The sequence below is a fragment of the Dipodomys merriami genome, unplaced genomic scaffold (genome assembly GCF_024711535.1).
Source record: "Dipodomys merriami isolate MVZ:Mamm:240054 unplaced genomic scaffold, mDipMer1.0.p SCAF_261, whole genome shotgun sequence".
NCBI classification, from domain to species: domain Eukaryota; kingdom Metazoa; phylum Chordata; class Mammalia; order Rodentia; family Heteromyidae; genus Dipodomys; species Dipodomys merriami.
This window is the reverse complement of record NW_027204060.1, coordinates 218,857-234,739: the sequence shown is the minus strand read 5'-3', so window position 1 is coordinate 234,739 and position 15,883 is coordinate 218,857. Positions and strand designations below refer to the sequence as shown.

Here is a 15,883-nt window from a genome sequence, read left to right as displayed (position 1 = left end):
CCATCATCAATAAAGTTTGCTCGCCTATTACCAGGTCAAAACTGTGCATGGAAACTTAAACTTTCAGAAGACAGAAGAGAACTTGAAGTTTCAGGAGTCAGGAGAAGCTCACCTGCCTGTCTGGACCTCAGCAAAAGCCAGTGGCAGCAGCTTTCCTGTCCCTCTGTAAGGAACAACCACTCTGAAACCTGCAAACACCAGGCTCAGCAACCTATCTTCTTGCCTGGTGTCCAGTTTGACCTTCCCCGTGAGTCAGAGCTCCTCTTCCAATGCCAAAACAACCTTCTGAGACTCACAAGCATCCAAGGCTGCAGATATTTTCAGCTGTATCAGCCCTGGCAGCCCAGCCTTCCGCATGACCCCGAGTCTTAGAACGGAGCCTCCTGTGCAGGCCTTACCTATCAAATGCTGAATTCTGCTGCCACTCAAAGTTGAGTTTTCTTTTTGTGTGTTATTTTGTGATGCTATTTCCCATGCCCAATTGTAAAGAATTAGTAACTGTACCTACACGGTATTTGCCTTCACATGAAAAGGAAATAGTTCACATGTGCATGCACAGCAAACCCACTGGCAAAGGTTTTGTTTGTTTCATTGAAATGGGGTCTTGCTATGTAGCTCAAGCTGGTCTCGGCCCCTCAATCCTCCTGCAGCAGTCTCCAAGAGGCTGGGTTTGCAGGTACATACCACCACATCTAGTATGAAAGTATGTGAGGATTTCCAGGGCTGGGAATCAGACCCAGGCCCTGGTGCCTTTCACATGCTAGGCAAGTGTTCTACCTCTGAACCACATCCAAATCCTGGTAGAGTCCTTCAAGCAAATCTTAACTGGCTTCTAGAAATACTGTATTTTGAAATTACCAAAAGTACCATTTAAATACAATGGTAGACAGATCTAATAAAATGCCATTATTTCTGCAATAGCCAATTGACAATTTGAAAAATGACTAGTTTCCAGCTTCATTCACTCTCTGCTTATGCCTATTACATAGCCAATGGTTACAACAAAAAAAGAACCCAAACTAATATTTAAGTAAACACTGCAAAATCTGAATGTTTCATATATTTTATTTTCCATGGATGTATTAAACATAAATACAGTGCTAAATTTTCTTGCCAAAACATTAGTACAACTAACTTATCTCTCTGAATGTACCTAACTTTGGAAAACTTTTGGTACATTGATGAAAAATACTTTTTCAATCTTTAGGGCAGAGTCACTATCAGACAACTGTTACTGGGTGAATGGATTCCTTTCTGATACCAGTGGGAAAGAAGGGAGATGAAGTCATTAAAACACTGGTGAGTTGCTGCCAGGCTTGTCCTCGAGCAGAGCAGAGAAGACACCTTTTATTTCAGTTCATTTCTGTGTACTAGAACAGTTTGGGTGGCGGGGTACCCACACCATGTTTTACTTCCCCGATGCAGATACTCACAAAACAATACGAACTAATTCAGCTGGAGAATGACCCTTTAGTTTCATGGTTTGTTCTGTTCCATGACTTGGCTACAATGTAGGCACTGTTTCATTATCCTTTACAGAACATAAAAGGACACATGGACATAATGGAAAACGTGCGGTGCAGCACACACACAGATGGAAGCGCTGTAATCTGGGGAGGGGGATTTAATCAGCAATTTCCATGTCAATGCTTGCTCCTCTCTTTTTGGGCTTGAGGCACTTGAGAACCTGTGTCCCTCAGCAAGCCATCCCACACAGTGACTGGCAGTGCTATCTCTCAGAGGGCATCAGTAACTTCAGAGGTGTCGTGGATCTGCGGGTCTTGGTGGGAGCTGAGCATGAGCCAGGCCACGCCGTACCCACCACTGGTGACAGGGCATCCTTGTAACCTCCCTTCCAAAACCAGGGAAACGTCCACGTGCATCCAGCCATCTCTGCTGCTCTGTGACCACAGTACTTCACATCCCATCTCTCCACCGTTCATTCTGAGGAGACCTCCATCCCAACTGCTATCAGTGTGTCCTCTGTAACCCCCCGACGGCTACACGGCAGCAGCGACAAAGATCCACATGCCCACATCTGAGCGGGGCCCTGCCCCAAAGCTCCTGGACCTCCACCTTCTCACCTGTGTGGCAGAGAAATGCACACCGACATCCAGAGACACGGTAGGAGAAGGGCAGGCAAGTGACTACCAAGTAGGTAGTTATTTAAGTTATTTCAAGTGTTAATCACCAGATCTCTTGAAATTGACCCTCTTCATTATTTCTCTTAGAAATGGGATGTTTTCTATAAACCACAAAGTTCAGAAAACCAAGAACGATTTCTGTTCAACATTTCAGCCAAAATCTCCCAGTGTGAACACTTTAAACAAATACTTATGGTTTAAACTGAATAATGCCAAACAATAAAACAGATTTTATAACAGAATATAGAATAAATCATGCAACCAGGGAATGAACACTTCACAGCTGAGCACGCGTGCCTGCACACTTCCACCTCTAAATACTCGGAAACTAGCCTCCAAAATACAGTTCATTTCAAGTACACAAGGAAGACCTGGAGGAAAGGAGCATTGTATGCAAATCCAAAACCCCCGCTCACTAAAGCTGCCACGACTCACTTCTCTCTTATGGATTTTCCTTTTCTGTGTATATTAAAGCAGGGCTCCAAAACTTGATTGTCAATATGGTGTGTTCTAATCCGCCTGTAAATCAGAGAGTTAATATGAAGAAGTTACAGTTCAATCAGCCATCCCAACATTTCTCCAAAAGTCAGCAATCAGAAATTAATTAATCTCCTGTCTAGTCCCAGAGCACGATGGATGGGTTATGCTTGTCAAGTTCTTTAGAGTCCTTTCATTTAATAAATTTGAAGTTGATTGGGTCTGTTCTCTAATATACACAAAATGATGACAGAGTTAATGTTTCTACCGCATGGCTTTAGACAAATTCCACACTGCCCACAAACAGCCTTTTCTTGGCTGCTTTGCACTCACTGGCTGCCCTGCCTTTTCGGTGAATATTTCCTGCACTACACAGGAAACATTTTATCTCTTTATCCTCCAAAGGTCTCAGCTTGAGAACTGTACTCAATAAATATTTGCTATCAAAAGAAGGACATTTTCTTCTGAAGCCAGGAGCAAGACACAGACTCTTCCATTTTTCCATCTCTGAACAAGCCGTTGTTTTTCCTGGTGTACCTTCTACCCTGCTCTATGAAAGAGGGATTCCTTAGCCAAAGTGACCTCTCTCCCCCAGAACAAGTTTTCAGTAAGAGCTGCTACGCTTGCAAGACAGTACAGCTGAGGTGTGAATGCCATGATGCAAAAGCAAACTGCCACCCCTTCCTGGAGAACTTCGCATGGAGCCACGTACTTGCCTGGAAAATACAGCGGCTCTCTGTGTTCATGGGATCTGCATCTGCAAATCCAACCAACCATAAACTGAAAATATCTGGGGAAAGTATTCCATGTGTGCTGCACACAAACAGACTGTTCTTTGAACAATGTAACAACAATTTACGTAGAATGTACATCATGTAAATGTTGTAATTATCCTGAAATGATTTAACATGGACAAAGAATCCTGTGCACTTGCAAGTTTATGAAGAGACCTGAGCAGATGAGGAGAGAGACCTACCTACACCTTGTCCTTGAACTCCACAAAGCTGACTCTGATCTACCCACTGCCCCAGGGAGCAAAACCTACAAGGCCTCGGCGCAGTGCAAAGCCTTACTGCTCTCTGCTGACAACAGAAGGAAGGACTCGTTTGTTTTAGTTTTAACAAATCCGAAAAACCAGGAGTACAAGCACTGGTCAAAATACATACCATATGTGATCGGATATCAAGGACAAATGAGAAAACTTTGTGCAACACACTTTTAAATTTGATTTCTATCTTCTTGACTTATGCAAGTTGTTCTGTATCACATTCGGGTCCTGTTCATCTCCAGCAGATTCACAGGGGAGGAGGGGTGGCAGGGGGGACCAATTTTAGAGTGAGAGTATACTTTCGTTGGCTTCTGATTAGCTATGTGAATGTGGGTGAGATGGCCAACCTTCCTGAACTCCAGTGTCCTCACCATGTCAACACAATGGTTTTGGCTCATTAGTCTATCCCTATTTATCACCTTGACAAGGCTGTTTGTCCTCACCCAGACTTTTTCTGAAAAGAAGGTAAGGCAGCAAAAGCTCACACAGGGATGTCCGAATATGGCACCTCCTTCCCTGTCCATCACTTCACTGAACAAAACTGTTCATAAGAATCCAGGCCACATCCAGTCCACCATCTGCTCTGCCACTCAGGGCCAAAAAGCCTTCCTTCCTTCCTCCTCCTCACAAAGCCTTCCTTCCTTCCTTCCTCCTCCTCACAAAGCCTTCCTCCTCTTCCTCCTCTTCCTCCTCCTCCTCTTCTAAGTCCTCTTCCACCTCCGGTGCCCTGCGACAGCACTCTGCCATGTTCACGTGCTATGTCTTTCCCCCAGCTCAGTCGAACGTCCAAGGAAGCAGAGAACGACCTCATTCCCCTCTAGACCCTCCTCCCCTGCACGCCTGCAGTCTTTCCACTCTAATAGGTGCCCAAAATACATAGTTAACTGCTTGTGTAGCAGAACACAAAGTCTGGGTTGAGTCTTCCATGATGTTACTGTTAACATGATAGAGTAATCTCTGTGCTGAGCAAATCTAACCCTGACTGGCAAGCAGACATCATAGTCTTTGAAACTAAGTGCTCCCCATACAAAATCAGTTGTAAAACCTCCCCTTTAAAGCTTCATTTCTCTGAGACAGCAGTTTACCTGAATGTTCAGCAAATGTGGATTCCAGAAACCCTTACCCAGACCTCCATCTGAGCATGTATTTTTCAAAATTTACACCATTGTTCTATAGTTTTCAACTTACTAGTTTTTGTAAAAGTCAAACAAAGCCTTGCCAAGACTACACCTGGACCAGAGACTTTCTTGTGTTTTCGGTAGCTCACATTCACTCTTAAGCCTTCAAGACAAGATATTCAAGATCGACGGCCTGGGTGCCACAACGCCCTCAGTGCTGTTTCCCTGGATGGCAGAGCATGGAAATTCAAATAACTTGGAGTCAATTTGTCCAGTTAAAATTTGCCCCATGATGGAGTTAACAGAGATGTCTGACAAATTTCAACACTGGCCAATGTTAGTTGCCTAAAATAAATTTTTTTTCTAATAATCCAAGACAGATTTCCATTAAATAGCACAAAGCAAAGCCAGCAAAGAAAAATAAATCTAATAGAAAAGGCATATATTAAATGTTGCTTTTGCTTCATACAACACTTATGCACAAAAACAAAATAGTGTAATATTCTTCTCTAGCTTTCCACAAGTATGCTAGACAAAAATCTATAGAAAGTACAACTTCCATGTCACTGTAAGAAATATAAAGAATATAATTTGTAAGTGGAAAATATTTATGAATAGTATCTCCTTAAAAACTGTCTTGATTTCATGGAAATTTCACTATACTAAATACAACATAATCTATCACTGTACCAGAATTTTTTGTTTAAATCCTATAAACACATTTATTTGTTAAAAAAAAAAAAAAGTATACAAGGGGCTGGGAAGGTGGCTCAGTGGTACAGCACTTGCCTTGCATGCATGAGGCCCTGGGTTCGATTCCTCAGCACCACATAAGCAAAAAGAAAAAAGCCGGAAGTGGCACTGTGGCTCAAGAAGTAGAACGCTAGCCTTGAGCTGAAGAGCTGAGGGACAGCGTCCAGGCCCAGAGTTCAGGCCCCATGCCTGGACCAAAAAAAAAAAAAAAGTATATAAGAAAGTTAGGTAAGACTAAACCATGCCACAAACTCCCAAATAACACTCATCTACATCAGACGACCAGGGTCTCAGGCAAGGAAGGAATCCGTTCCTCCCATGTACAATCACAGGCTTGTTTATGAGTGGCTGAACACACTTCCAGGAGAGAGAACAAGGGATACAGGATTCCTTGCCTAAAGTGACGAAGTCTGAGAAGTGCACATCAACAACTCAGGCACACTTTTGTCTGCCATGGGGGACAGGTTCCCAGACATGCTACACGGTCTTCCACAGGATCACACACATGCTGCACAGACTTCCATATGTGCACACACATACCGCACGGACTTCCCCAGGTACACACACATCCTGCACGGACTTCCACAGGATCACACACATCCCACACAGACTTCCACAGGATCACACACATCCCACATGGACTTCCACAGGAATACACACATTTTGCATGGCCTTCCATACAAAGCAGCTATACCTTGCTAACCCAAACGCTGTCCAGTGAATAACAGCGTCCTTGGTGAATCTCAGAATTTCCCCCAAAAGTAACATCAGGCTAAGTTACCAACTGGGGATCTGTAATGTAGTGAATTGTATCGCATCATACACTATATTGGCACAGCAATAAAATGTTTTAAAAAGTTAACATGTGTCTTCTAATTGAATTAAAGTCCCTGACAATCACCCTCTTTCATGTTTTTCTCTTCCTTCCATTTTAATATTTCAGCTGGATGTGTGGCTCAAGTGAGAGTACCTGCCTAGTAGACAAGAAGCCCTGAGTGCAGACCCAGTACTTTAAAAAAAAATTGGGTAATGTAATTCTCTAGCAGACCTTAAAGTATCAATATGATGATCAGAGACAATAACTTTACATAAGGTATTTTTAGAGTACATTGCCTCCTCTGAACAATGGTCCGCAGTCCTGAGGACCTCTGCTGGCACCCCGCCAGGCCTCCTCCGGACCACTGCATCAGCATCCTCAGGCTTCTCTTGTTGAAGGTCAGGGCGCCCGATGGCACTGTGCTCCTTCCCAGCCTCCACTGCCTCTGCTTCTCACACATCAATGGGAGGATCATCTTCCCAGGCTCCGATTCCTCCTTTCCTCCTGTGTTGTTGTACCCTGCCACATTTCATAGCCAGAGTGACATCACCCAGCCCATGGCCCCACAACCAGCCAACAAGACACACCAATCACTGTCCTCAGCAGCAAAGCTTCCCAGCCCTGGAAATTCTGAGAAAGCCAGACTTCTCAGTGATTTCCTATCAACACCCAACCATTTCCTAATCTTATTTTCTTTTAACTCTTTGTAGAATTCTAAACCTGGAATACCATGGTTCAATTCCTTGTGGTACTACTTACTAGTAACCTTGTGCAATAACTTGATTTACCTGTGCCTCAGTTTCCCTGCTGTGTGAAGCCTGACTCTTCCAAGGAATAGCTGCAGTGCGTCACAAACTCTAGCCTGATACATAAAAAGTGCTGACAAATATTATCAAATAGGATTACTATTGTAGCTCCTATTCTCTATTCGTTATATGCCATTGGAAATAAGACAAAACCTGAATTAGAAACCTAGACCTTAGATAAAAGGAAATATCAAACCTCCTAAACCATCACAGGACCAAAAAAGTATCAATTTGACCTTTAAGGCAAAGGTCAGGAGGCTGACATAATAACTATAGAAAAATATTAAATGAAATGTTATAAAGAACAAGTGGCATTTTCTTCTAATTTAATAATTATTATTTACAAGTTTATATTTCACAGGTGTAAAAGAATAAGTGTTTATTTTAATCCCTAAAATCTATAGCTCCTGTCAAGAAATACAATATTTACATTATAATAGAAATTACAAATAATGATAGAATTGACATCAGCTATTATATTTAAAAGACTCTGCTTTTCAAAATGCAACTGCCCCAAGGAGACCCTGTGATAAATACTGAGGTCAAAACATACTTAGGGGCTGGGAAGGTGGCTCAGTGGTAGAGTGCTTGCCTAGCATGCATGAAGCCCTGGGTTCTATTCCTCAGCACCACATACACAGAAAACGCTGGAAGTGAAGTGGTGCTGTGGCTCAAGTGGTAGAGTGCTAGTCTTGAACAAGAAGCAGCTCAGGGATGGTGCTCAGTGCTTAGGCCCTGAGTTTAAGCCCCAGGACTGGCAAAAATAATAGTTATAACATACTTAGATACAGTGTCTATAGGCCCAGGTGTAACTTGCTGCAATCCAAGTTGCATATACCAACATCAATGGAACTTGGGCAGGGAAAAACTCCTCAGGCAGGAATCCTAAGTCCTGCTCACAGCTCAGAGCTTTTCCCACCAACTTTCCCCATGGCTTTCCTGCTGCATCCACTGTCACCCCACTGGGACCTTCCTGCTTTGTCTCTGCAAGGAGAGTGTAAGCCACCTGTGCACAGCCAGCACCAAGTGTCACTGAGACGGATACAGGATGGGATGAACCACCTCCGTATCCTTGTCGCTAGAATCACCAGCTCCATGCCAAACTTTAGTATTAGGGGCATGAGACTACCACTGTAGCTTAACCATAACCATCAGCTGACTTTCAATCAAGCTTTCCATTGGGCAAATTCTCCACTTTGGTTTACTGATAGATTTGTGACCTTCAATATGGTACTCACTAATGCCAGTGATGAAATCTATCAATATTCTAATGTTGGTCATTAGGCAAAAGATATCTAAGAAAATCTGGGTGTGGAGGCACACACCTGTAATCAGAACACTCTCAGGAAGGAGGCTTTCACATTTAAGGCCAGCCAGGGGTACACAGCAAGACCTTGTCTCAAAACAAACACTCAAGCGAATACTAGCTGAGTGCCAGTGGCTCATGCTTGTAATCCCAGCTCCTCAGAAGGCTGAGACTAATTAACCAGCAAAAAGCTGCAAGTGGAGCTGTGGCTCAAGTGATAGAGCACCAGCCATAAACAGAAAAGCTGTGAGAAAGCCCAAGGCCCTGAATCCAAACTTCTGAATCCAAGCCTCAATACCAGCACCAAAATTAAAGACTAAACAAATAAACTAGAATACATAAACATCGTGTGTTTCTGTTAAATATAAATATGGCATTATCAACCAATGAATGTAATAATGTAATGAAAGCTGTTTTCACTTAATAATATTTAGAACTGTTCCCTTTATATCATGGATGGGGTTCAGGGCTACACTGATACACCTTTCCTACCTCTATTCCACTTTACCTAGCCATTACTTAAGAAACGCCAGGTGCGGGTGGCTCAGCCTATAATCCTAGCTGCTCAGGAGGCTGAGACCCAAGGAACGTGATTTGAAGCCAACCAGGGCAGGAAAGTCCATGAGACTCTTATCTCTAATAAAATACTCAGAAAAGCTGGAAGAGGTGCTGTGGCTCAAGTGGTAGAGTGCTAACCTGAGCAAAAGCATCTTAGGGACAGTGCCCAGGCCCTGATTTCAAGCCCTAAGATAGGCAAAAGAGGAAGGGAGAGAGGGAGAGAGGAAGAGAGGAAGAGAGGGAGAGAGGGAGAGAGGGAGAGAGGGAAAGAGGGTGGAGGAAGGAAAGAAGAAAGAAAAAGGAAGGAAGGAAGGCGGAAGGGAGGGAGGGAGGAAGGGAGGGAGGGAGGGAGGGAGGGAAGAAAGAAAGAAAGAAAGAAAGAAAGAAAGAAAGAAAGAAAGAAAGAAAGAAAGAAAGAAAAGAAAGAAAAGAAAAGAAAGAAAAGGAAGGCCACTTTCTATTTTACAGTTCTTTTCAAAACTTTTATTTCCACTTCCCTGGATGCTGATTAAATCAGGAAGATTCCATGTGCCTAACTCGGTATTTGTCATAGTACATATTTACAACTTTACAAGGTGACGTAGAAGCTTAAACCAGCCCTGTAACTTTACTTCACAGGATTAACTCCATCCCCTAATCCCAGACTCTGTGGCTCTTTAAAACAGTTCATTTTAGTTACTAGCCTACAAACCTGAAAAAAAAATTTAAAAAATAGACAGTTGAGATCCTTTCTCAAGCTGCTATAATCTTTACATATGCATTCACTCACACACAGCCACACGGCAGTGTGGTACTCTGGACATTCATCTCCCAGCCTTCACCCCCTGCCTATCTACAAAATACTTTCTGTCCCTTCCAACACTGGCCAAGCAGATAACAGTGTTTCTCTGGGAGCAGATACACTTCTCTATAACACAGTTTTAGACACAGTATTTTCACTGTTTGAAGTAGCTGATCTCGGTGGTGAGGTAATTCTCAGTCTATCCAGTATGGCTTCATCTAACGTTGAGATAATATATCCCATACTGTTTTTTCAAAGGGGAACCCCAGAAACTTCAGCATAAGATGTTAAAAGCAGTGGATAGTGCTGTGGTTGTGCCTGAAACACTATCTTTCGAGGAGTCCTTATTTTCAGGAATTCCATGCAGACCTTTGACAAGATCCTCTCCAAGAAGAGATTAATTGGATTTGTTGCTTTATGTACTACTACTCTTCAAATGGTGTTTTTTCCAAATATACAGTTGTGCTTATACAAATATACATTTCCATAATATGAAAACACTGGAAAAACCGATTTGCCTACCTCAAATTTTAAAATGAAGACATGACCACAGACATCTCCTGCCCTGTGTCAGTGGCTCTTCTTATACACTCTGCTTCTAACCTTGGTGAACGTGCTACACAACCCAGCAGGAACATGGGAGATGACCATTCTTCCCTGCCCTCTTCCCCCACACACCGGCTCACACAAAGGGAACGCTGGCCCACAGCGCCCAGGATGGAGAAGCTAGGCCACCAAACCCTGGCCGCCCTGCCAAGGGAGGCCCACCCCTGCAACCCTCCTATCCTTCGGGAAAACCACAGTAGGCATACTTTATATGGTTAGAAAAGTGACCACAGCTCCTTGGCTCCACTCACTGGGCAAGGCAGAATGCGCCGCAGTTATGAAAATATCCAACAAGAATGTTTCCAGGATCTCCGCCATTGTGCTTTGTGTACTGGTCAGATGCTTTCTCAGGAATGTGTTCAAATTTCTCACATCCCATAATGTCACCACAGAAAAGTCTGTCTTTTTAACTTCCCGGCCAGTCAGATAATGCCCTGTTCCCGCAGCGTAATCTTTCATGGTTGTGAATCTTTCATGAACATTGGGCCGGGAGCTTGACATTTTTGGTGCTTCTATTGTCTAAGAAAGGGGAACTCGGGCTGGGAAGGTGGCTCAGTGGTAGAGCGCTTGCCTTGCATGCATGAAGCTGTGGGTTCAATTCCTCAGCACCACATAAGGAGAAAAAGCCGGAAATGGCACTGTGGCTCACGTGGTAGAGCACTAGCCTTGAGCTGAAGAGCTGAGGGACAGTGCCCAGGCCCAGAGTTCAGGCCCCATGACAGACAAAGAAAGAAAGAAAGGAAGAAAGGAAGAAAGAAAGAAAGAAAGAAAGAAAGAAAGAAAGAAAGAAAGAAAGAAAGAAAGAAAGAAAGAAAGAAAGAAAGGAAGGAAGGAAGGAAGAAAGGAAGGAAGGAAGGAAGAAAGAAAGAAAGGAACTCCTAGCAAGGAAAAATGTATATTAAGCATTTGAAGATAATGGCCATGTACTGAAAACTCCACTGTAAGTTTTAGTGAGGACTGAGGTAAGAACAATGTCTCTAACGTGTCCCCAGCAGCAAACCCCCGTTCACTATGCTGGGCCCTGAGAGGGGTGAAGACTCACTCGCGATCATAAGCCTCGCTCTGTTATCATTACCTCGCCATTAAATCCCTAAATAGTAGTTCTAGAGAAATAAAAATATTTTTCTTCAAACTGCAGTTACAACGAATGAAAAGGATGAGGTAGTTCTATGTACAATAAAATGTTTATCTTGTTACAAGCAAGCCATTATTAGTGCACTTGAACCAGCAAACTCTAGCTTTAAAGTTCTTCCAGAAGAGTATTTCCTTCTTTCCAACTCCACACTGTCCAGTATAAATATGATTATGCCTCAGTTGTTACGCTAAGTACTCTAGCCATCATTCTACCAGAACCAACATCCAGAACATCACCCCTTGAATACAGTGAACATAGAAATATTCTCAAAGACCCCAAGGGTGCCCAGGGGCATCCTAGATGCGGGCAGGATGCGCCCCTGCTGGTTCAATGGAGGGCATGTAGGATGGTGTGGACCGGAAGGACTCCCCTGCCAGCCTTGGGGTTTTCCACAGAGGTGGCCCTGCCACCTGCCTCCTCTCCTCTCCTCTGGGAACCCCTGCGCCCCCAATCTTCAACGCCCTATGCAAACCCCCTGGACTGTCTTCTGCTTGGGCACAGATGGCTGCTTTGTGTCCACGAACAGATGCATCAACAGGGGCAGGTCTTTATTTTGCTTACAAGGAGGAAAGGAATTCTTATCTATAATTAAGTATCCTCCCCTCCTTCCCCCCTCTCCTCCTCCTCCTCCCCCTCTTCCTCCTCACTAGAATGTTCTCATTTCTCTCCCCCAGGAGGAACTCAGTCTCTCCTGCTCTGGGAGAACTCAGGCTTCTCTTGAGGGCGTCCTGTGCTGGGTGGGTCTTTGGGCTGGAGCGGCAGAGGGGAGGCCCGGCGCTGGGCTGAGGGAAGGTCAAGCCCAGGTCCCCCAGACCAGTCCCCCGGCCCCTACTCCCCCCACGCCCCATCCCAGCCCCACCTGGCCCCAGCCTGGGGAGCGCGCCACCCAGGTTGACCGCGGACCGCACAAGGTAATTGCGCGGATGGACAGAGGGGTTCTGGCGCAGGCCCGGCCCGTCCCCAGGGGCGCGCGGCGGGGAGAGCGGATCTCCGCCAGGGGCAGCGGGACTAGGAAAACAATCACGTCCAGGACAGCCCGACTATACAGTGACAGTGCACACATACGTGCACACACACGTGCGCGCGCACACGTACACACGAGCATACACATGCATGCACAGCCTGCGCAAAGTGCAGGGGCCGTGCGGCCTCGCCGTGGCCGAGAGACAGCCGGGCTGTGAGGACCGACCCGGCCGCCCAGGGCCAGCGTCGCCCCGTGCAGGACCGCCAAGCCCCGAGGCCCCGAGGGGCGGGCCGGCCCTGAGCCCGGCTCCAAGCTGCCGGGTGACCCGTGACGCCCCAACTCCGGGACGCGGGGCGGGAGCGGGGCGGGGAGCAGGGCCGGGCGCCCTGGGCTCACGCTGCCCGTGGAGGCCCCATGAGCCCGGCTGGACTCCGCCCGCACGGCCCGCGCCCCCAGGCGCAGCCCCTGGCTCTGTCCCTCCCGATGTGGGGAGTCGGGTCCCCGCACCCTCACGCAACACCCCCGCCTCTGGCCCGCAAAAAAGGCCGGGTAAAGAGGCCGGAGCGGCGCGGCACAGCTCTGCCCAGCTTCGGTCCAAAACCCAACCCGGCCAGAGCGCGGTCCGCCCTGCCCGTCCCCACAGAGGCGCCGGCTCCACACAGCGCGGGTCTTACTTCCCTCTGTTCGCGAGGACGCGGGGGGGGGGGGGGGAGTGAGGGGGGCGGGAGGGGAGGAAAAGAAGGAGGGATGGGGTGGAGGAGGAGGGGGGAGGAAGGAGAGGAGGGACTGAGGGGGAGGAGGAGGGGCTGCGAGGCGGCGGGCGCGGGCCCGCAGTCCCCCGCGCAGGGCGTCTTCCGCCCAGGAACCCGCAGGCGTGGGTCTGAGATCCGGGAGGGCGCCCGCCCACGCCGCGGGCCCGGGCTGGGGCGGGCGAGCCGCGCGCGCGCCCGGCCGGAGGAGGCGGGCGCCGCCGGGGAGCAGGAGCGGCGGGGGGCGCGGGGCCGCGGCCACGCACCCGCACCCGCCTTCCCCTCCCGGCCCCGGGACGGCCGGGCCGCGCGCGGGAGGCGCCGATAAGGTCCGCGGGGCTCGGGACGCCGCGCGCACGACGGGGCCGGCGGGGCGGGGCCCGCCTCGCGGCCTCCCGGGCCTCTGTCCCTTCTGCCGCCAGAACAATGAGTCGCGGGCGCGGACTCACCCCGCGCGCGTCCCTCGGAGGCGGCCGGCCACCGGCCGGGGTCACGGAGCGCCGCGGCGGCCATGGGTGCGAGGGGCCTGAGGCGGACGACGGAGCGCGGCGGGTCGCGGGGCGGCGCCGCCCGAGCCGCTGCAGTGGAGGCCGCCGGCCGCCGCGCGCCTCTTATCGCCGGCCCGGGTTTCCGCCGCGGCGGCGCGGCCCCTCCCCCAGGAAGCCGCGCGGGCCCGAGCGGGCGCGGCGGCCGGCAGCCCGTGTGCTCCACCCGCGTGCTCCCCGCAGCCCCGCGCGCCCCGCGCCGCCGCCAGCCGCGTGCGCCAGCCGCGCGCCCCGCGCTGCCGCCCGCGCCCGCCGCCGGGCCTCGGCCGTGAGTGCGGATGGCGGGGCAGCGCGGCCGTGGGTCTCCCGTGCGCCGCCCGGGGCCTCGCGCGTGTCTCTTGGGCCCACGACGTGGGGACGCAGTCGGTGTCCCCCCACCCCGGTGCCCACCGCCCGGGACCGGCGCTTCAGGCGAGCCCCGGAGTCCCCGCGCTCCCCACCGGGCCCCCGCCTTAGGGAACTGCGGGCCCCGATGCGCGATGCGCGGGTGGTTCGCCCCGCAGTGCGGCCCAGGGGCTCCGGACCACGGAGCTGTTCACGGCCTGCGCGGCAGGCCGAGTTCTAAAGTAAAGCAGCTCCTAGGACCCAACCTGCGAAGCACCGGACGTGCAGAGTCCGGGACTGAACCGGCGAAGCACGGGACCCGCGGGGTCCGGGACCCAACTGGCGAAAGACAGGACGCGCGCAGTTACCAGGCTGGAGGCCAAAGAGCAGCGTTGGCTTTGAACCTAAGGTCGGCGCCGGCTCAGAGGGCCATTTCCAGGCCTCAGACCCGACCCACGGGCCGAGGGTGGGGGATCTGGATCCAGAAGCACCCTGGATGGTGCTGCCTGCCTGGTCCTCCCCAGTCAACCCCGCCCGTCCACATCCACCAACACCGGAACTGGACTCCGCCTGTCCACATCCACTACACATTCAGGACTGGACTCTGCCTGTCCACACCCATCACACACCGGGACTGGACCCCCACCTGTCCACATCCACCACACACTCAGGACTGGACCCCACCTGTCCACATCCACCAGACACACTGGACCCCGCCTGTCCACATCCACCACACACTCAGGACTGGACCCCGCCTGTCCACATCCACCAGACACACTGGACCCCGCCTGTCCACATCCACCACACACTCAGAACTGGACCCCGCCTGTCCACATCCACCAAACACTTGGCTCTTGCTGGTGCTGTTCCTTCCCAGGGCCACGTGCGGTTTCCCAGGGTTCCCATTAAAAGTTCCTAAGTCCCGGCACAGACAGACACGCAGGACAGGGCCACTTCCTGAGGACGGGGACTTCTGTATGTTCGCCAGCTGGGAGACTTCCCCCACTTCTCACCCAGCGTTGGTGTTGAATTGCCACCATGCCAGAAGTCAGAGAAGGGGGAGGGGGCGGATATCAGAGAGGGGGGAATGTCTGTGAGGCAGGAGAAGCCTCGGGCCTGCAAAGGGAGGGGGGTCCTGAGGATGCCCCCTGGGGGTCGGAACGGCCCATGGTGCCCATGGAGGCCATGAGGGATTTGAGTCTTGGGAGCAGGGTGCCCGCAGGGCTGCACATCTGGGAGAAGGGAAGGGAGGGAAGGAAGGGAGTGGCTGGAGAGGAGGCCAAACCAAAGTAGCGCTTTCCTATCCCAGTGTCTCCTCCTGACTCTGGAAAGGATAAACTGCAAGAACTTCAACCTTAGGATGAAACCAAGCCCTGCCCATGGCATGGCCGGGAGGTGAAGGGGCCGGTGGTGCCCCCTCCCTGGCGGGACATGGGTGTTGGTGAGTGGGTGTGTCACACTGGAAAGTGACTCAGAGGGGCATGAGGAAGGGCAGGGCCTGGCAGACACCGAGTCCCTGAGCAGCCTTTTGGTTCTCCAGCTCACTTCCCATCCACCCAGCAATGCCTGATTCCCACCACAGGGCCGGGACTCTGTCTTAGGTGCCTTGGCGCTGGCTAGCAGGTGGCTTGGTGTCCAGGCTGGCCACCAGGCACTGCCTCTCCTCACAATGCCCAGTGAACTTCCCAGGGCCCATTCTTGAGTAGACTTCCTTCCAAGTTAGTTCCTCTGCATGTGACTTAGAAAATGTAC

General features: G+C 49.8%; 1 protein-coding gene across 5 annotated transcripts in view; it reads right to left on the bottom strand.

The window, feature by feature from the left end:
- The window catches only part of LOC138837084 (muscleblind-like protein 1), a 162,322-nt gene that overhangs the window by 131,493 nt on the left and 14,946 nt on the right, over positions 1 to 15,883 (bottom strand). The window contains exon 1 of one of the 5 annotated variants that reach the window (XM_070035867.1): positions 13,712 to 13,851. The exons of 2 other annotated variants lie outside the window; for them this stretch is intronic. The gene's annotated coding sequence lies outside the window, so the exon portion shown is untranslated. Of the gene's footprint in view, positions 1 to 2,579; positions 2,664 to 13,711; positions 13,852 to 15,883 lie in introns of those variants that run through there. 2 more of the 5 variants (XM_070035858.1, XM_070035859.1) reach the window with 2 other exon arrangements.